Raw genomic sequence first — 21269 nt, 5'->3', positions numbered from 1 at the left:
AGGCCCGGCAGACGCTCAGCCCCAGTCTTCGGGACGGTGGAAGTGGTCCTGTCAGAGCCACTACCTCAGGGGGAATGAAATCTTGATTAATAGCAAACGTGTATAGCCTGGCGCGGCACGTTGCAATAATTAGTAAACTAACACAAAAGGAAGGATTGAGGACGAAACATGTTAGAACAGAGCCCCGCACGCCTGCAATGAACTGAATTAATGTCTGAAGTGGGGCCAGTTGGTTCATTATGAACTGAAGCAAAACAGCGCGAAAAAACGAAGGACCAGGGAGAACACACACAGGAGCGCTGACAACAACTGAGCATGTTTATTGCAAACGCAAATATATACGCTATACAAACAGAGATACAAAAAACAACCACAAGATATGCAAACAGCGTAAGCATACATAGCAAACGTAAGCAGCGTAAGCATACAAGATATGCAAACAGCGTAACCCGAGAAGCGATAGAAAGTAATTTCCGGAAGGACGAGGAAAGGCGGCCAGAGAAGATAAAGAAGACAGCGATCAGCCTGTGTGAAGATGTGGGGCTGGAAAAATTGGCAAAATCGATCAAGGGTTCAAGTGAGCTTAGCCTGGACGCGTTCTTTGCGGCAAAAACTCATAAGGTTGGCTGCCCTTTTAGGGTTATCGTATCATAAAAGCGGTCCTGGCAACACGAAATGGGCAAGTTTTTGCAGAAGGGCTTGTCCTTGATCCCCATAGATGACCCCTTCATGGTAACAAAGGCACAGGCGGTGTCGGAATTTTTCGAACAACACGACGGGAAGGACCTGAGTGCCTTTTCTGTGGATATTAAGGATCTCTATTATTCCATGCCACAAGCGCTATTGCTCGAGGTGGTTAGGGATGGTATTGATGAGACCGGAGCAATCGGGTTCCAGAACTCCTGCGGCATCAGTGCAACGGCCTTCGTCAGCATGCTGGAATTTTATTTACGGTCCACGATCGTGAAGTTTGGGGATGAGGTGTACATCCAAAAGGATGGGGTGTGCATAGGCTCATGCCTCGCCCCGGCACTCAGCAACCTACTGCTAGCACGTTTCGACAGGAGACTAGCGGAGGCCCTGGAAGTCTCGGGTGTTGTGAAAGTGTTCCGCTTCGTGGACGATTTTTTGGTAGTGTTCGAGCGAGCAGGCGACATGGAAGCACAGGTGGAGAGGATCTTCCAGCTGCTCACTTCAGCACTACAGGTGTTCACCCTAACGAAGGAGCTACCTGAGGAGGGTCGCATTCGATTTCTGGACCTCAGTCTCGTTTTTTCGGCAGATCACGTCTGTTGGAGGTACGAGCCACGATCCCGGAAGGGCATCCTCTCATTTTCGTCAGCACACTCTAAAATAGTAAAGCGAGGGATCGCGATGACGGCACTGAGGAGCGCGTTGGTTCGTTCCTGCCACCACCAAGCTTCCGCAAGCTTTGAAGCCCAGGTGAGCCGGCTGGCTGCTTCGGGTTTCCCAAACGAATTTCTGGGGGCCGTTGCCGAAAGGTTGGTGGCCGAACTAAAGGGAAAAAAGAAAAAAAACGACAAGTGACCAGGAGGAGAAGAAAATAGCTGTCATTCCTTATGTGCACGGGGTTTCCCATAGGCTAAAACAGGTGGGAAACCGAGCTGATGTGAGGGTAGTTTTTTCGGTGAGGACCAAGTTGAACGGTATGTGCCCCCGAGTGAATAGTGACGCGCCAAGGGCCCAACCGTGCCGTAAGAAGCATGACAAGCGCTATCGGGAGTGCGACACCGCGGTGGTGTATGACATTCCACTTTCCTGCGGTCGCTCGTACATCGGACAGACAGGAAGATGCGTAAACGACTGATTAAGAGAACACGCTAATACAGTCAAAAATCGCACAGGAAGCAACCTTACCACCCACTGCGCGTCTTGCAATGATTGTTGGCCTTTTCTCGAAAGATGCGACCTCATCAAGAAGCACAAGGACCAAATCACGCGGGAAATCGTTGAAGCATTCCAAATCGCCGAGAGAGGAGATAAGTGCGTCAGCAAGCCATCGGTCACCTTAACTCCGCAAGAGATGATGTATTTGAAAAGATGAAACAGTACCCAGAGTGGTGTGATTAGTTCGGGCGCGGCGAAAAAATGCTTACGCTGTTTGCATATCTTGTGGTTGTTTTTTGTATCTCTGTTTGTATAGCGTATATATTTGCGTTTGCAATAAACATGCTCAGTTGTTGTCAGCGCTCCTGAGTGTGTTCTCCCTTGTCCTTCGTTTTTTCGCGCTGTTTTGCTTCAGTTCATAATGAACCAACTGGCCCCACTTCAGACATTAATACATAATCACTAGAGGCCGGATTTTTAGGCACTAAAAAAGCACGTTTTAGGCGCCAAAAATAGGTGGCAAAAACAACATTTTAGGCACTAAAAAATAAAATAGGCGCACTAATTTTTAGATAAATGCTAATAATTTCAAGTGAAGACGTGAGCGAACTGTAAGCACGACAGGAAATCCAAAAATGTTATTGCTATGATGCCACAATGGCAGTACCAGTTCAATTCAATTCAATTCAATTCTTCATTTTTCTCTCATAACAAGTTCTATACATTGAACTTAGAAGTGGAATTGCCCCGTAATACCTCTGGGCTAATGGCGATCAATTGGCTTAATTTCACAAGCGCATTGCTTACATACATGTTCAGATGCGAAAGTCACTCAAGCGTCGCATATTATGAAACAGGCAGGAGAAACAATACTTGAAATATGGTAATACTGATTTATAAAAGCGCAAGCGTCGGCACAGGTGCGTCTCTCCTCCACTCTCCTCCTCTCCTCTCTCCGATAGCGAACGCGGTCTCAGTCGACGGTCATCCGTGCTCTGTTTGCACTCTCTCGCAGTACTCGACGATTGCTTGATGCGACGGTTCCTTGAGAGAATCAACCCGATGGAAACACCAATGGAACCACCCAGAGGCGTTGCATCATACCAGGGTTCCCGCGAGGGGAGGTGGGCGTAATTTTTCCCCATCACTTTCTTTGCCCCTGACGGTATTATAGTTCCCCTGAGGAGTAGAGTTGTGCGTACACCGCCAAGTCTTGCGGGAAAGCCCCCCGTAAAGCATGCAGAAGCCGCCGCTCTGGTTGCTCCGGCGCAAAAAGAGGGGGGAGTGAGGGGAGTGTTAAAAATAGGACCAGGTTCAAACCCATAAAATTAAGAACAGTAAATATTTCCAGGTAGAATGAATAAAGGTATCAAATTGCACTCGAAAGCGAAACTTGACGCTACATAGTGCTGATTTAGGCGCCAATTTGAGAAAAAAGGCATTTATAGGCGTTTATCAGAGTTTAGGCACCAACATCCAAAATAGGCATTTATAGGCACTATAAAACCACCATAAAAGCCATCCTTGACCTCCAATTTGTGCTCATATATCGAAATGGGGCGATAGGAACGCGAGGGAAAAAATAGGCATTTGGCTAAAATCCGGTCTCTAATAATCACCTCCATCGAGGCGATAATAATTAGGTACAAAGCTGCGCAGAAGTATATGTGCATAAGCCGGTTCGTTCTTGTTGTGGTTCATCATAAGTGTTTTTTTTCGTTTTCTTGTTTTTCTAGAACGTCCCAGTATTGCTACAAGGCTCTTTATAAATATATGTAATTTTGGCTAGCCATAACTTTTTAATTTTTTTTCGCAAGCGTAATTCGTTCGAATATAATCAAATAAGTACAAAAAATATGCAATATAACAATAAAGGCGAAAAACGTAAAGTTAGCGACCCATACAAAGAACGATAAATATTTAAATAATGCTAAAAATGGGCTTCTATTTATTGAATATTGATAAACAATTGATTTATTACCTTTGAATATACAATATTAGCAGAATTATCATAAAAATTCTGGCTATCCAGAATGTCAACAATGTCACGAGAAATGTGGTTCCCTTCGCGGGATATACGGGTAAATATAAATTATAGCAGGTTTTTGTGGTGCATAATTCAACACCAATTTCTTCAGAGAGATCAATGCCATGGGAAGTAATTCACAGAGTTCCGTATGGTGAAACAATTTATGAAACATGGATTCATGATAACGCTTTCGACGAGAAGACAGCGTAGGTAGGTCGCGTGTGTTTCTGATTTCTCTTATGCTTGCACCTGGAGCGAAAATAGCGAATCGCATTTTTCTGTTCAAGCGCAGTTATTAGTATGTCTGGGCGGTATCCCACACGGGAATGGTGTACTCTAATTTTGAACGTACTAGTGTTGTAAAACCAACAGCTTAGGTTGAAACGGGGTGTTAAAAGGTTTCGCCTCATATACCGTAGCCTATGGTTACCCTTCCTAATAAAATATTCAATGTGGAGGGCCCAGGACAAGTTAGCTATAATGTGATGGCAGAAATATACGAGACGACCAATTTTGAGCAGGGCAATAGCGGGACAAAGGGGTGTTTGTGCGAGATACAGGCAGTACTTTGCATTTGTTAGTGTTGAGCTCCTTTCGCCATTTGTGACCCCCATTTGCGATTGTAGTCAGATCAGACTGCAGGTGCGCGCGATTATTTCCTGTGTTAATTTCTTACAAAATGACACAGTCGTCCGCCAAAACATAAATTTTAGAGGTTGCAAAGGAGGAGACACCGTTAGGATAAATTGAAAATAACGGTGATAAAAACTTAAATCTGAGGTACACCGGTGTGAACGCATGGTGAGGGTGAGTTGTAGCCTTTGCTGTAACTAATTGCGGACGATTAGTAAGTCAACACTCAATCTATTTTACGAGAATATTATCAATATGTAGTTGGTGTAGTTTATGAAGCATAAGTGTATTAGAGACCTTGTCATATGCCTTGCTAAAGTCCAAGAAATACAATATGCAATAAACGATAGATCAAGAATGCGGTGAAGACTGTTTCGAAATGTTACAAGTTAGGTTTCACAAAAAGTATGATTTCCGGAAGCCGTGCTGTCCGCCTTTAAAAAAAATGAGTTTTATGCAATAAAATAACCACATTAGAAAAACTAACATGTTCGAGAATTTTAAAATATCAGGTGGGGATTGCAGTTTGGCTTCAAATAGTGGGATCAGATTTATTTGCAATTTTAAACATAGAAAACACCTTCCCGTTTTTCGACGACGCTGGTAACGTAAGTGCATCCAAAGCTTGTTGAAAAATTTAGATTAGTAGTATACAACAAAGTATTTGTATTTTTAAACCTTGCAGTTATGAGGTCTAATTCACGGGACGAATGATTCTGTAAACAGTCAATTATTTTGGAAATGCCAAGAACGTCGACCGTTTCTTCAGACATGGCTTTATACTCAAAATAATGATGCGCCAAAAGTTTCTGATGCTTTTTTTTTGCACAGACGGCCGTACTGTGGATGAGAAAGTTCTTCAGCCTTTTTAATGCACGGACGCAAGCTTCAGATGTGGTGCAATAAGTATCCCACCGTGTAAATTTTTGGCTGATTGGTAAGAGCGTTTCTTTTCGTTAGACAAGCGTTTGATATTTGCCTAGTCAATATGCTATGTGACGCGGCGGATTGAAAAAAAAAAAAGAATATGCAAATACACTCCGAAACATAGGAATAATCAGCAAAGCTGTGCCAGGCTCCAGCATCGGCAAGGAGCAGTCGGCGCAGTTCCGTTCATTTTCGCAATACCCCTGTCTGCTCCGCAGGAGTGCGTAAGACTGGGGGGGGGGGGGGTATAACCATTTCAGAATGTCATGGGGTTTCTGTTTGCCATTGCCACGTTCAAGCTTCAAAGCCCACACCACCACCGCCACCGTGGTCCAAGTGGGAAATGGTTGGTGTCGTACCGAGGAAGTTATGAACAAGCTAATCCGAAAAATAAAAGGCATCCACATTTCCGCCTTAAGACGACGATTGCTGAAGTGGAACCTTTGGCGTGGTGGGTTCTTTCTTGCCCCGTCACATACTGCGAGTGCGTGCTACTCTGAAGGTACCCACCATTTGTGTAGAATACCCACAATAAATATCGGGTGCACCCTTTTTACACCTAACGTTTGAGTGTGAGGTCTGATGCGTCAATAAGTACCTGCTGCTAGGCGTCAGTGAGCAATTTTTAATGCGTCTCGGCTTAAAGGTGTTGAGCCCCTCGATATGCCGTAACCCAAGCGTCCTAAATTTGTAAATGGGACCTTAAGCCTTACCCTTTGCAATTAACAGTTTTAAGGCACGCACAGCAGCGCCATTCTTCTCGTGGCAGATTTTCTGGTGGTCGTATGAGTTTTCCTAACCGCTTCGACCATGAGGAACTTGAGCACGCAGAACGACGTCCGCTTCATACCACGTTAAACCGAGGTTCAATTCCGGCCATGCGCAGTACTTTGCTTTGTTCACTTCACCCACGATCATTCATCCTAATGGCCTTTTGGTTTTCGTGGAAGCTTTAATGGCGTACAACGCCATTAGTGAGAACACTAAAGCATTGCTCTAAAAGCCGCATGCAAATCTTTACGTCTTCCTCAATCCCAGTCAGTAGGCACTGCGCGCATGCGCTAGCGAGGCGGTATAGGGTCTCCCTTCTGTCATTCTCCACACGCGGGCATCAACATTAGCATTCTGCCAAACGAATTTAACTGATACTGGCACCTCCAAACGGACAGAAAGTGGTACATTTTTTATTTTTTCACGTCAGTAAATACCTGCTTTTTATTCTTGTTCAGTCGAGACTATACTGTGAGAACAATTTATAAAACGTTGGAGCCATATTTTAGAAGGACTGAGACAGTAATTTACCCTCACTGCCTGAAAACGCCGGTGTGTGCCAAACAGTCTGAAACGCTTTCGCCCAAAAAAGGCAACCGGCGTGTAATGCATTTTAGTAGATCATGCTTTCCTGCCAAGTTCCAGGGCGTTTATAAAGTTCAGCAACTATTCTAAGCTTCCCTATGGTGGTATTTCTACATGGGCTTTTCAAACTTATATCCAGGTGCCAGATTCTACATGGATAACTTTTTCAGTGTAAGAGAGGAAAATAATTGAAGAACTCATTGCGCTATCTAGACGAATAACACTGTTGGTAAAATAAAAATGCTTATCTTTATGTTCTGCGCCTCTCATTTGTTTTTCTGTTAGTTTTTCGTCTCTAGCACACGTTTTTGTATCCAGTCTATTACACATACAAGCAGAAATTACAATCCTGATAGAGTACCAGAGAATGCTACTACAATACCAAAGGCACCTGAGGAGCGAACAATCTGTGAAAGTGATACATAAACCTGCAATCTTGAACGGCCAGGGCTACTCTGATCATGTCCCAAAATGCACAAACAGCGCGACCTGTGTTTATGTGAGTTAAAAATTTTATATCCTCTACATCAGCCCTTAGAACGCGCATCTGCCGTGTTTTACTTGACAAATTAATCATTACCATTATTACCAGCCTTCTCAGGCCCACTCCAAAAAAATGGCCTCTTTCATTGACTTCAAACAGCTCCTATCCTCCGCTGCTCCAATCCACTGTTTCTTACCGAATTTCCGTATTTCTTCCCTCCATCGTGCCATCGGCCTTCCCATTCTTCTAGACCCATCTTTTGTTTTTCGCTCTGTTACCTTAATGGTCCACTGATTCCCGGTCCGTCTGACTACATAATAGGTACAAGTATATATTTTTTTGAATTTGAACTACGACTTTATTATGGTTTGTTCCATGATCTATGAAGCTCGTTTGCTCTCCTTGAAAAGACCGTGCAACACTTTCGATAAATGGTTTAACTCTTTCCTTCGCGTCTGAAATTAGTGAGAAAGCGATAGTTTTCGCCAGCACGGAGTGGCACTGCGTTATTTGCTGGTCGCACCAGATGCGCCTTCTGTTTCTGCTTTGTTTTTGTGTTTTTTTTACTTTTCTATAGAAAAGCGCTCCTTGCTGCAAAAAAAAAGAAAAAACGGCCGCTACATGGACTCAGTGACGTTGTTACGGAAAAATGGCGCAGGCAACGTTCGTGTTTGCCCTTAAGTACAATCCGTACAATACCGATGGAACATTCGGGCTGGTCGCTGGCTTCTCCAGGTAGTACAGCTATAGCGCCTCAATGAAATTTCATCGCGGTTCCCTATGACGTTTCCTTTCGAACGATGCGTGCACTGAGTCGCACCATCCATTTAAAAGCTTGAGTGGGTCCTCACGCTCCTTACCACGACATGCGCTGTTTCTCCGCTCTTGACATGTTTTCTACACCTCCAAACTGAGTCACCAATAAGAATTTCCAGTGTTTGCTGAGCCTTTTTTCTTATGTCGCTTTTCGCTTCTGAACGTCGAGCGGACTCCATGGAAAGTCAGGATGGTCGGAGTACGACGGAAGAGAAACGTTTGCATTCCCAGCGTCTCGGACCTGCAGGGAACGCGTGCTTGGTTTGCGTACACAGGCTGAAATGATCATTAGGGGGCCCAAAGGTCACTCATTTCTTCATCTGCGCGAAACGGCGAATGATATTCTCCCCCCACCGGCTAGAAAATTGCTGCCAGGAAGTACAAGTCAACAATCCTAAATTTGTGGGTGTCGCTTCGCGACATGAATCCTTGTGAAGCTGATGATGGTGATGATGGTGTGGTTTATTGGCGCTAGGGTTACTAGCCAAAGGCCACCAAGTTGACGGTTGTGTTTCGGTTAGACGTGCTTGGCTGAAATTGTTGTATAGGAACAATGATTAGTAGTAAAAGTTGGATATAAAACAGTTCGGGAAGCGGTAGTACGTGGGGTCTTCAAAACAGGGTGCCTCGGGGACATCGTATTGCGAAGGCAAAAAAGGGCGAGGCCCATGAGTATCCCACAAGCAACCTTCACCACAGCCTTGATCACTCAGCAGCAGGCTGCGGTTACACACCGTATGATATGTCCTCTGAAAAATCGACATCTGCAAGGTAAGTTAACACCTATTGAGACTCTTAATTGCTTCGTCCTATAGAAAGTGTACTGGGTCCTGTGGTGCGCGTTTTGTGTATACGTCTGCAAAATGTCTGCGTCTTTCTGCTTCTAGTTCTCTACATTCAATAAACACATGGAGTACAGAACGAGCCCCTCCGCATCTAACACAAGTTAAACGTGGTGTATCATTTAAACGATTTTCGTGTGTGCCTTAAGTGTCCAATCCTCAGACAACCAATTCCGACCTGATCAGATCTGTTTAGCTCTCTTCGTGTACATCTTCCGATTGTTGGTTGAACTGCACGGGGCTTGGTGTTTGTTTGCGTATCCAATGTTTCTGCCAGGTCTTACAAAGTTTTCATTTATGAGTGATTTCCGGTCGAAGTACGACACAGATGTAATGTCTACGTCATACCGAAGACCTGCCGCAGCTGATTCCCTGTGAGCAGCGTCATTTCCATCTATTACGCAAGGTCTAGGTACCGAACAGATTATTTCTAGACCCATAGCGTGGGCTGACATGATGATGTTTAAGAGCAAGTTCAACACTGCATTTTGTGAGGTTTCGCAGAATACAAAACAGTCACTACACTGAAGGAATCTATATACATGACTGAACAGTGTATTTGGGGTCGCATGATGTGTTCTACAGCCATTAAAATACCATAGGCCTCACCTCAAAATGTGCTGGTGTTAGAATTTAGTGTTGGAGAGGCCGAGTATGGAAGTTTACAAACAGCACAGGATCCGCCGAGTGGGTTTTAGATGCGTCTGTGGAAAATTCCGTGCATTGGTATTTGTGCCGAAGGCTAAAAAATTGTTGGTGTAATAAGGTACAAGGAGCTTTGTTCTTGTATAGGATTGCAAATGACATGTAACATGCAACTGCCAACTGTTTCCACCCTGGAATGACGTCAGTAAAAGTCGTTTTGTAGGTGTCTTTTCGAACGTTTTATGCTAGATGCCAAAGCGTGCACGGACATTGCATAGGGCTGCGCCAGAGAGGGTCGTTTTAGGAACAAATCTGCATTCGATGTATCATGTGTTATATGTATCATGTCTTATAGGGCCTTTACGAGTAAAGTTGTTTTGACTGAATAAAGCAAGGCTGCGTAGGCAAACCGATTTTCCAGTAACCAATTATCAAAATCTGCATACGTATTTTTTATAGGGCTTGTAGGGAAAGCATCCGTCGCTAATCGAAGGCCTAGGTGGTACACTGGGTAGAGAGAGAAAGAGCAGCCTCTTAGGCTGATTGATAAATAATACTGCTGTAGTCAAGCCTAGATTCGACAACACTACTCAAAATGCTCAGTAAGCAAGCTTTGTCAGTCCCGTATGACTGGGGTGAGATAACGTTTAAAACGTTAATTGCCTTCATAGATTTCATTCTTAGTCTTTTGATGTGAGTTATGAAGCTTAACTTCTGATCCACCACAATGCACAATAACTTCTGCTCATTTTACACTGGAATTTGTTTCCCGTCCCGAGTGAGAAATGGATCTGGCCACATGCATCGAAGCTTTGAAAAGAGGACGGAGGAAGTTTTGTCTCCATTGAATTTAAAACCGTTTTGATCCGCCTACCTCTGCAGACTGCTTAGTTCTAGTTAGACCTGTCTATAGCAAATGGACCTATTGGCAGTCTTTAAACTTACATGCACGTCGTCTCCAAAGACAGAATAAAAAAGTCAGTGGGATAAAACATTTGTTTAACTATTCAGTTTAACAATAAAAAGAGTGCAACTGAGCACACCTCCTTGTGGCACACCAGTTTCTCGGCTAATTACTCGTCATAAACAGTGCCAAGCTGCACTGGAAACGTGCCGTGTGTAAGGTAATGCTCGAGTACAATAAACATATCGCCACCTATTCCAAACGCGCCAACGTTAGGTAAAATTCAAAAACACCAAGCGGTATCACAGGTTTTTTCTATATCAAATCCAAGACTGTCAACTGGGAACCTTGCCCGCCGGAAGCCAGACTAATGGTTGTCTAAATATCCGTTGTATTAAAAAAAATAAATAAGGCGTCTGATTATCATTTTTTTCTAAAAGCTTGCACAGGCAGTTTGTTAATAAAATCGGTGTGTAGCTTCCTGTAAAGAAGTGTTCTTTCCTTCTTTCAGTATTAGGACGACAATGGCCTCTTTCCAGGATTTAATAAGACGTCATCAGGCTTTAGTAAGCTTGCCATATTTTGTTGAATAAGGAGAGACTTTTCTTCTGTCTGCTTTTATGAACATGTTGCACACTTTTCTACGTAATTCTGTCGGCACCTGGGGCAGTTTTACCACGCGCAGAATGTGCCAATGCTAGATCATGCTTAGTGAACCGAAAGTTTTGCTTTCCTCTTTCGCAGTGGCTGCCGTTCAATGCTTCTTTTGTGTTGTAAGAATGGTGTGGTGTAGTGTGCGGAAGTGGAGACGCCCTAAAGTGCTCACAAGGAGCATTGGCTTGATCCTCACGCGTGTCTCCAGCAGTACTTACAAGTTGAAGGGTGTTCGTGTTACGTCCTTGTGTGCTTAAATTTTCTTCCAAACTGGGTGTGTTAGTGCATATGGTAATTGATGTAAGAAATGTCTTAAAATTTGTGACACAAAAAGCCAGGCGCCAAATGCACGGTTCGCTTTTGAGTGTCTTTTTCAGACGTGAAAAATTAAAACCTATCATGTTATGCTCCTTGATTTTTGCCATACGGCCCTCGTGTATTCTACTCCGTTGCACATGATGCGTACAGCGTCATCACTTAGATCAGACACAAAGAGAAAAAAACTCGGGAAAGACGCACTTCCAACTAAGATTTGTTTCTGCAAATCTCGCATATATCGAGAAAAAGTGTGAATGTTAGTTTAAACACACATTTTACAACGCTTAAAGCTAGGATTTTGGTGTGCATGTAGACTGCCTCTTTATGAAAAGAAGATCAGAAATTTAATGAACTGGCCGTTTCAACTGTCGAACTTTTTATTCTTGAAGTTCCGCGGCGCAGGTTTACCCCATACGACTGCACGAGAGCGTGCGCACCCTTAGAGGTGGCTAGCGTCATCAAGGCTTGCACGGGTTATTGCGCCTTTCGAGGGGCTTGCAAACAATACCAACCAAAAATACCGAGCTGAAGTGAATGATCTCCTCGTAAGGAGCATCGGCCAGTTCGAACTTCGAGAACTTTCTACCCAGAGTTTGTGGAGCAATGTCTCGCATGCCGTTCGCCTTGCCGGTTCACGTGCTTTCAAGCGTTAAAGGAGCGCTGACACGAAAATTTTATGTTACACTTTTATTGCTTTTATTGATGCCTAGTGGTCTGGCGAACCTGAAACAGCACTTCAAATACTTCAGCGCGCGATAGTTAATTACACTGAACGGCCTCAAAATTGTTTGTTTCAAATTACCGAGCTTTTATTCCTTAAGGCGCATATGACAGAATCCCGGGATGACCTCACCGCTTTGTGCGGACATCGCCTGCGCCCGCTTGAGAGGGTGCTGCACCCTCTTGCCGCGCATAGGGCCGCGCGCGTGATGTTACGTCATGTGTTTTAGACGACCGCTGTCGCATCACTTTTTTTGGCTTCACGGGGTGATGTCACTCCGTTTGCTGCGGGCCGCTCCGCGCGCTGCTCCGTCGGCGCGATAAATGATATCCAATGGAACTATGTTTTTTGCGTCGCAAGGCGCTCATATTCACGCCCGTGGCTCCACGAGCGGCGAGCGGGTGCAACACTCTCTCAAGCTGGCGCCGGTGACGTCCGCACAAAGCGGTCAGGTCAGACCGGGATTCTGTCATATGAGCTGTTCGGGATGAGAGCGCGGGAATTGGAAACAAACGATTTTCAGGCCGTTCAATGTAATTACTATCGCGCGATGATGTATTTTAAGTGCTGTTTCAGCTTCGCCAACCCATTAGGCATCGATAAAAGCAATCAAAGTATAACATACAATTTTTGTGTCAGTGCTTCTCTAATGCTTGAAAGCACGTGAACCGTCAAAGAGAACAGCATGCGAGACATTGCTCCACAAAGTCTGGGTAGAAAGTTCTCGAAGATCGAACTGGCCGATGCTTGGAGTTTCTTACGAGGAGATAATTCACTTGAGCTCGGTATTTTTGGTTGGTATTTTTTGCGAGCCCATTAAGGGGCGCAATCACCCGCGCAAGCCTTGATGGGTATTTAGCCAGGGTATTGTGTTGAGTGAAGGAAGTGAACTGTGCAATAATATTAACGCCAAAAATTGGTGTCAGTGCTTTTTTAGGTAGGAAGAAAAGACGTGAGGTTCGCGCTACCGGTTGGCGAGATTTCTAGCGGGTGCTAGCGTGGGTCACATTAAGAAGGGTGTGGAAATCTGTCAAGGTGCATGGTTGCACCCTCTGCTCTGTCCTTAGTGGGAGCGGCATAAGTGGGAGTGTGCCAAGAGTGGCCTGCTAGAATAGAATTTAACGTCCACTGGTTTAGATGTCAAAAGAAAAAAAGGGGAACAGCAAACCATACATAAGAAATTAGAATGTGGAAGTAGTCAAGAAGAAAAAAATCAAACAAATGAAGTCTTAGCTGTTTAGTAGATAAAGCGGCCTTTCAACGAAACGTGAAACTAAGGCAATTTTTTTTTGGTGGCAAGCAGAAAGCGGACGCTGAAGCCGAAATAGCGATGACCATTGAGGCGTGCGTCATATTTCGGAGCGAGCACAGTTACAAAACACTGTTTCAATATTGGCCATTTATCGCACAAAGTGCATCGATGGCTTTCGATGGAAATCAGGCCTGATGCATCGACGTATAGTGATTGCTGGCTCGTGTATAGTATATTCACAAAAACATCCCTTTCAAATAAAACATGTGTAGTACCGCCAGAAAAAAGCGGGCCGTTTTTATGTGTAGTCTGTACATATTTTAAATGGCTGAAACGGTACTCCCTATAGAAAGCTGTCAACTGTATATATCACAACAGGGGTGCTGCCAAGAAATGCAGTGGCTAGTGTTTAGAATTCTGCGTGACCTGGGAACCACACTCGACTATCTTGACGTCTTTCATGATGAACGTGTAAAACGAATAGGGGAAACTTCCACAAACCTTTTTTCATTGCAACTATCCTACATAGACGGAGTTCGAAACAATAAAAGCATCTCGTAATCAGTGCTGAACTTTTGAAGAGGGCAAAATTGTTTTCAATATTTCTGTTTGAAGCCACCAGTTAATCACGTAACCTGACTGCAAAGAACCAACTGATGGAATGAAAGAATATTCCAACCGAAGTCCAGTCAGCAATCCCAAATCTTTTAGGGATCTGTAGCAATGACAATACAACATTAAATATTGCACAAACGATCCTCAGCAAAGCCGCCGAGGAATTGGCCGACAAAAACATCCATTCAGTGAAGATACAATTAAGGCTTTGTAACAATATCATCACAATTTACACTATGTGCCCATTGTGAACACAAACATGAATGCCTACAAGTTCAACGCCGCTACAACGAAAAACTCGCCAGCCGTCATGACGTAGTTTTCTCTACATTTCTGTAGGACCGCAGTGCGCAAAAATGTCAACAAAATTATTTTATCTTTTCCCGACGAGCCATGGTTGTGTATTCGTCAAATGTTCTCTTACAAAAACAACACGACATTCGCCTTCTGTTTTCCGTCTTCTAGTCATCCACGCACGTGGCCTATACATCTGTAAAGGTCAGCTCAACAAAAGACGTCAGTCAATATTCTACAAACCCTGTAAAGGCTAATTTTATGTACACGCTAAAAACAGGTGACACACCAGTAGTTATGACGTAATTTTCTCTTCATTTCTGTAAGACCTCAGTGCTCGAAAATGTCAACAAAATTATGTTCTCTTTTCCCGACGAGCCATGGTTGTGTATTCGTCGAAGGTTCTCTTACCAAAAACAACGCGACATTCGCCTTTTGTTTTCCGTCTTCCAGTCATCCGCGCACGCGCCTTACACATCTGTAAAGGTCAGCTCAACAAAAGACGTCAGTCATTGTTCTACAAACCCTGTACAGGCTAATTTTACGTACACGCTAAAAACAGGTGACACACCAGTGATTATGACGTAGTTTTCTCTACATTTCTGTATGACCTCAGTGTGCAAAAATGTCAACAAAATTAGTTTCTCATTTCCCGACGTGCCATGGTTGTTTATTCGTCGAGTGTTCTCTTACCAAACCAAAACGACATTCCCCTTTTGTTTTCCGTCTTCCAGTCATCCAAGCACGCGGCGTATACATCTGTAAAGGTCAGTTAGACAAAAGACGTCAGTCATTATTCTACAAACCCTGTACAGGCTAATTTTACGTACACGCTAAAAACAGGTGACACACCAGTGGTGCCGTAGTTTTCTCTACATTTCTGTATGACCTCAGTGCGCGAAAATGTGAACAAATTTTTTTTCTGTTTTCCCGATGAGCCATGGTTGTGTATTCGTCGAATGTTCTCTTACAAAAACAACACGACATTCGCCTTTTGTTTTCCGTCTTCTAGTCATCCACGCCTGCGGCTTATACATCTGTAAAGGTCAGCTCAACAAAAGACGTCAGTCATTATTCTACAAACCCTGTGCAGGGTAATTTTACGTACACGCTTAAAACACGTGACACACCAGTGGTTATGACGTAGTTTTCTCTACATTTCTGTATGACCTCAGTGCGCAAAAATATCAACAAAAATTATTTTCTTTTTTTCCGAGGAGCCATGGTTGTGTATTTGTCGAATGTTGTCTTAGCAAACAACACTACATTCGCCTTTTGTTTTCCGTCTTCTAGTCATCCACGCACGCTGCTTATACTTCCGAAAATGTCAGCTCAACAAAAGACCCCAGTCATTATTCTAGAAACCCTGCACACGCTATTTTGCGTGCACTCGACAAATAACTGGCCCGTTTTCAATTACAGTAATATGTAAAGTGTGCGTCGTTCTCGAGTCCATCCCTTCCGTTGCATTTTTATTCGACGAATATTTTTGCTACGTAATCTTGTATAAGGAGGGAAAAGATTTATTAATAACAAATGTTTTGGCTCGACGATATTGTCAGCCTCGAACCTCCAAGAGGTTCCATTTCTGCGCCGATTTCAGGGCTTGTTCGCAGTGGGAGTACCAGTTCTCATCGGAGTGTTTTACCTGTGGTTGAGGTTATGTGTGTACCAAAGGACAACAATATTTCTTGTAAGTTGTGCGATTAAGTGTCGGAAGTGTAGTGAGAACAGGAATGGTGAGGTCTGAAAGACGAATATGTTATTGTGAAGTCCTTGTCTATGCCATTTTTTGAAAATATATGCTCGGGGTATGGATTTATTAATTTATAGCAGGGGGTAAGAGTGAAGATACATTCTTCTCACAAGTGTGCCGTTCGAGAGTATTCCCTTTTATGCGTCACCAATAAGATATGAACGAATGAACAGGAGGATCGAAGTTACAAAAAAGAAAGTTTGTTGTTTTTTCAAACCTTCTTTCGAAGAAGGTTACACTAGGGATACTTGTTTAAATGAAAGAAAGTGTATATGTGCATTGAACACTACTTGAAATCGCACGGGGCATCCAGGGTAATCTTTGGAAGGTATTGGCGACACCGAGGACACCGAGCCCCCAAACATACGTTGCTATCTGCCGTGACGATTTGTCAGAGGGGGAGGTAAGAAACCACGAACGGTAGCGGTCGGAATTGTGGTCAAGGTCCGGCCGATGGGCGCCTTGTCGGTTTACCAGGAAGTGAGCTCCGTTGCCTCTTCAGCTATCAAAGTATGGCTGTAGAAGAAAATACCTCGGTTCCTTGCTCCTTATATGCCTTATGGTAAACAATATACACCCCGGAAGCATGTTCGGGCTCTGAAAAGGGCCCATACCGAAGGCTCATTTCTGCCCCTACCGACACTTCTTTTCCCTAAGCCAGATAACTATCCCCAGTTTTAGATTGTTGAATGTCTCGACAAAACAAATCTGGTTACTTCCTAGGCAGTATTTCTGATTTCCAAATTTCTTGATGGAGTTGATTGCAAAACAAATGACGTTAAGGAACTCACAAAAGGGACGTCATAGTTTAAACGAATACACCCAGAAACAAAAAAAACAACCCTTTTTTAACAAACGCGCCTTGCTGATTTCGACATCAGGATCCCACCCCACCACAGCCTGAACAGCTCCCCGGGTGCGACCTCTGAGGTAGATCCGATTAAGTTAAGGAAACCGACGAAGACATTATGAAGGGCCTAAAAGAACAGTGCGTAACGAGTACTAAGAAAATATTTTTACGCCGCGATGACAAGCAATTTGCAACTAAACACAGTATCCCGACTTTCGAGCAGTCCATCCTTATATAATTCTTAAATCCAGGCTTAACACATTGTTTTGTGCGCGTCTAAATCATCAACACGCGGCGCTGCTTCAAGTGCCAGCTTTAGGGTATGGTGCAAACTCTTGCCGTGCAGACTTACCTGCGCCTAGCGCGGCCATCATGACCATCCCTCTGAAGACTGCAAATTACGAAACTTCACCAGTGCCCACTGCCAGGAACCCAACCTAGCATACTCACGTAAATGTCAAAATTTTAAAATGGGGATACAGGTCATCAAGTTTGGGTGACGGAGAACATGACTTTACCAACGGCGCAAAAGAAATTTGACTCTTTGTCAGTGTTTATGTGTGGTGACGCAGCTTGCTCATGGGTGGAGCGGCGTCTGCTTTTTCCCAGAACTGCGCACCTGGAGTCGGACTTAGTCCCGCCGCCACCCCCGTTCTGGGGTTGCCTCAGATAGCCCGACCAGTAACCACACCGCCTGCTTAGCCAGCAGTGTCTGAGTCAACAATCATCATCGGCACCCATGCCGCTTCGGTATCTGCTTCCTAACCTTCCTGCTTCTGATGGGGGCAGCCTAAAAAATAGACACGGAGGTCTAGCATCGGCTCCCACCTCCACTGCACCGTCCGTGGCGCCTATGGCGCTCCCGACACGTTTGACGGCAGCGGGAAAAACAAAAAGCGCAGGAACGGGAGCCAAATTTAGGGGGCCGTGTCCTCCCAGAATCTCCAGACCATCTCCCGATGAGATGGACGTCGGGCCATTCGTCCCTGCAAAACAGTCCCCGATGTCCACGCCAACATATAGGCCGAAAAGGACTTCTCCGAGAGGGCAAGCACCGACACGAAAAAAAAACGCGCCCGCACACGCACACGCACACACACGCACGCACGCACACACACACACCTACGCACACACACACGCACACGCACACACACAAGCACGCACGCACGCGCGCACACACACACACGCACAAGAACACACACACTGGAACGCAGGCACTCACGCACGCACGTACGCACGCACGTAAGCACGCACGCAAGTACGCCCGAACGTGCCCACGTAGGCGGCACGTCTGCACGTCTGCACACGCGTACACACGCACACATGCATACGCGCGCGCACACACAGACACACTCTCACGCACACACACGCACGCACACACACACTCGCGCACATCCGCACGCTCGAACGCACGCACACACTATAACACGCGCACGAGAGGCACGCACGCACATACACCTGTATCTATTAAATGTCTATAATTGTCTATATTTATTGTCTATATAAATGTCTATAATATAGGTTACACATTCGCAATGTAGGTCGCTCAGTCGTCACAGACTGCACGCTTGGCGCGCTGCTCTCACTGTCACGCTTAGATTGAGATGCCTCGATGTCTACACGTTTCATTTGCAGCCGATGCTGTCGCTCCTGTTCTCGACTTCTATCCTCGCGTTCCTCACACTGGCACTCAGCCTCTGCAGCCTGACGCTTAGAGGTCTCCCTGTTATTGATCAGCTCAATGCACTCAGATAGCTCGTCATTGTCAGCCCCTACAGCGAGTATAGCCTGTATCAGCTCTGGCTTTCTCAGCGCGTCTGTAAAATCCAAGCGCAACTCTTTTGCAAGCTCCAACAACTGCGGTTGTTTTAACGCCTTCAAATTCATGGCTGGTCGAGAGTACTGCGTTCCCTCCACCCAAAAAATGTTTTGCTGGAATAACACAAGCGACAAATGCACACGTCCTACCAGCTATCCTCAGAAGCCTGGTAAAACTCAGTGAAGAAAAGTCCAGCACTCACCATTGACCGCCGTGAATTCTGCGAAGTCTGAGGCCGCCTTGACGTACGTGGTGTTGGATCTCGCACCGTTGGCTCCAGGCGTTACGAAGTTGCCATCCCACCGCTGCCAACCAGTTGTTGTCACCTGGTGGGCCGATCCGAGCCAAGCTCTTTCGCCTCCGACATACGTGTGGTAGCGTGGTGTAAAGAGCGGGTGGCCGCTTTTGCAGCCGTAAAAAGTCCACAAGCCGTAGGCTAACGTAACTGTTTACTTCATAGGGAGAGGTGAGCCGAAGCCAAAGAACAATGCCCCGACGGGCGAGGTAACAGTGCAGGACTCGAGAAGAGTGACAACAATGATTCACTTCTCTTACAGGAATGGGTTATAGCGCTTGAGAGTCTCGTATTTAATTCCAAAGCGCAACGGTCAAAACAGCGTTCCTTCTAGATTTGTGCACACGCTACGAACGTCACAGACACACACAACGCCCTTTCCAGAATTCGTGAGCAGTCGGCAGCAGCGGCGCACATTGACTTCGAGAGAGGGGAGAGAGCAAGACTGCGCTGCAATCGCGGGGCCTCTGTGTCCTTGGGTGCGTCTCGACGTGTCGTATGAGTCACCGACACGGAGGGGCTTGTTTGTAAGGCTCACGTAGTGGCTTCGCCGCCAAGCCGCGGATTGCTGAAATAAAGCCCGTCGGCGGGGATACGTAACAGTAAAAGGCGGCGATTTCAAAAGTAACTAGGAGAGTGTCACTCGGTATGTGCCACCCTTAATTAGCTCTTCTATTGTGCGGAGGAAAAATAGGTGTTCTGAACGAATGAAGAAAGAAGAGCCGGAATGTCGGACCCGTGATGATTCAGAAACAGAGATAATGCCTCGGTAGGGGTATTGTTATTAGAAACAATGGGTCTGACAGGAATGTCGGCCGCAGACAATCATCCTACGGTGACTCTGTGGACATTTAGGAGAAAATAATGACGTCCTGCCGGCTTAATAATCGGTTTAATGAAGCTTAGGTCAGTTATCCTTGTTAATCCTTTAGAAGTTCCGTCCCAAGTGACATCCGATTTGCGCCCCGACCGTCATTTGATTTGAGCCGTGAGTCGCACTTTGATTATTCCCTAAATAAAAATGCAGCTCACAGCTCAAATCAAATTGCGCTTGATTGTGGTGTGTGCACGGATGGGCGCCAACGAGCACGGTCGAGCATACTCTGCACCGTTACAGGCAAGAGAGTAAGCCGTTTGACTCTCGGTTACTAACTCGTGGCCGTAGCCCATTGGGTAACACGACTTACACTCACTCTGTCAGGTCTACCAGACACCGGCACGAACCCTGCCGGTGCCTGTGTGATTTTTTCCTACTGTAAATCCTATGCGCATGGACGCGGACGGACATTGTGGGGACCTAAGTTAATCTGCACCGAAAAATTACACCATCTTCCCATGGGGAACCCTGATGAGGATGCGAAGCATCGTGGCGGTTCCGTCTGGTTCCATTGTGTTGCCGGTATGTTGAGTGATCTGGTTTTTACTAGCGCCAAAGGTAATTCCGCGTCCTGGTCAACACCGCTGGCAAAGGCAAGCAAGTACTGTTGTGTTACGGTGTGTAGGCGGTGGTTCTCGAGGCGCCGAAACTCGTCCATCATCTTCTTGTCGATGTTGTCTCTGTGGTAGAATCGGTAGTCTAAGTCAGCGTTGGTGAGGTAAAAGTTGTTGACATTGTTGCACCGGCTGAGAACAATGTACACGCCCTCCTCTTCGCAGCTTTGTCTTCCCCTTCTTCTTCGGCGGTTCCCCTACGGGAAGATGACGACGGTAGTTGAACGCGAAGCTCTCTCGTGATGGATTCTTTGGTTGGCCAATCCCGAGGGGCATCCTGCCACAATCAGCATCAGAGGCGCTGTGGACGGGGCTGTTTGAGCTGCAAGGCGCGCGGCGCTTCCCGCCAGAGTGTTCCCAAGGGAAATTCCACATCCTCCTCTAAAGTTTTCAGTTCGTCTTTTCTGTTGACGTTCAGCTTCGCCTGCCTTCGTTGTATCAATAGTTTCTTGACGTATTTTGAATGAGTCAAGGACATAAGGCGCGTTCGTAGCACTTGCTCCTTTCGCGGATTTGTAGCGTATTGGGAAGAGCACCGCGTACCTCCCGTTGCGGCCTGAGAGTCGTGGGAGTTAAACTGGGCGCCGCTAACTATTTCTTTTTTTATAGTGTAGTATCGCGCAGCTGTGGGTGTGAGGAGGAGAGTTGCGCATGCGCAGTGTGAGTGCAGACGCCGACGCGGGACATGCCGACACCATAAGCTATTTAGGGCAACTTCTT

Source organism: Haemaphysalis longicornis, unplaced genomic scaffold, assembly GCF_048455015.1.
Source record: "Haemaphysalis longicornis isolate Haplotype H1 unplaced genomic scaffold, Haemaphysalis longicornis Haplotype H1 scaffold_6, whole genome shotgun sequence".
Lineage (NCBI taxonomy): Eukaryota > Metazoa > Arthropoda > Arachnida > Ixodida > Ixodidae > Haemaphysalis > Haemaphysalis longicornis.
Note: the sequence above shows the minus strand (reverse complement) of the source record.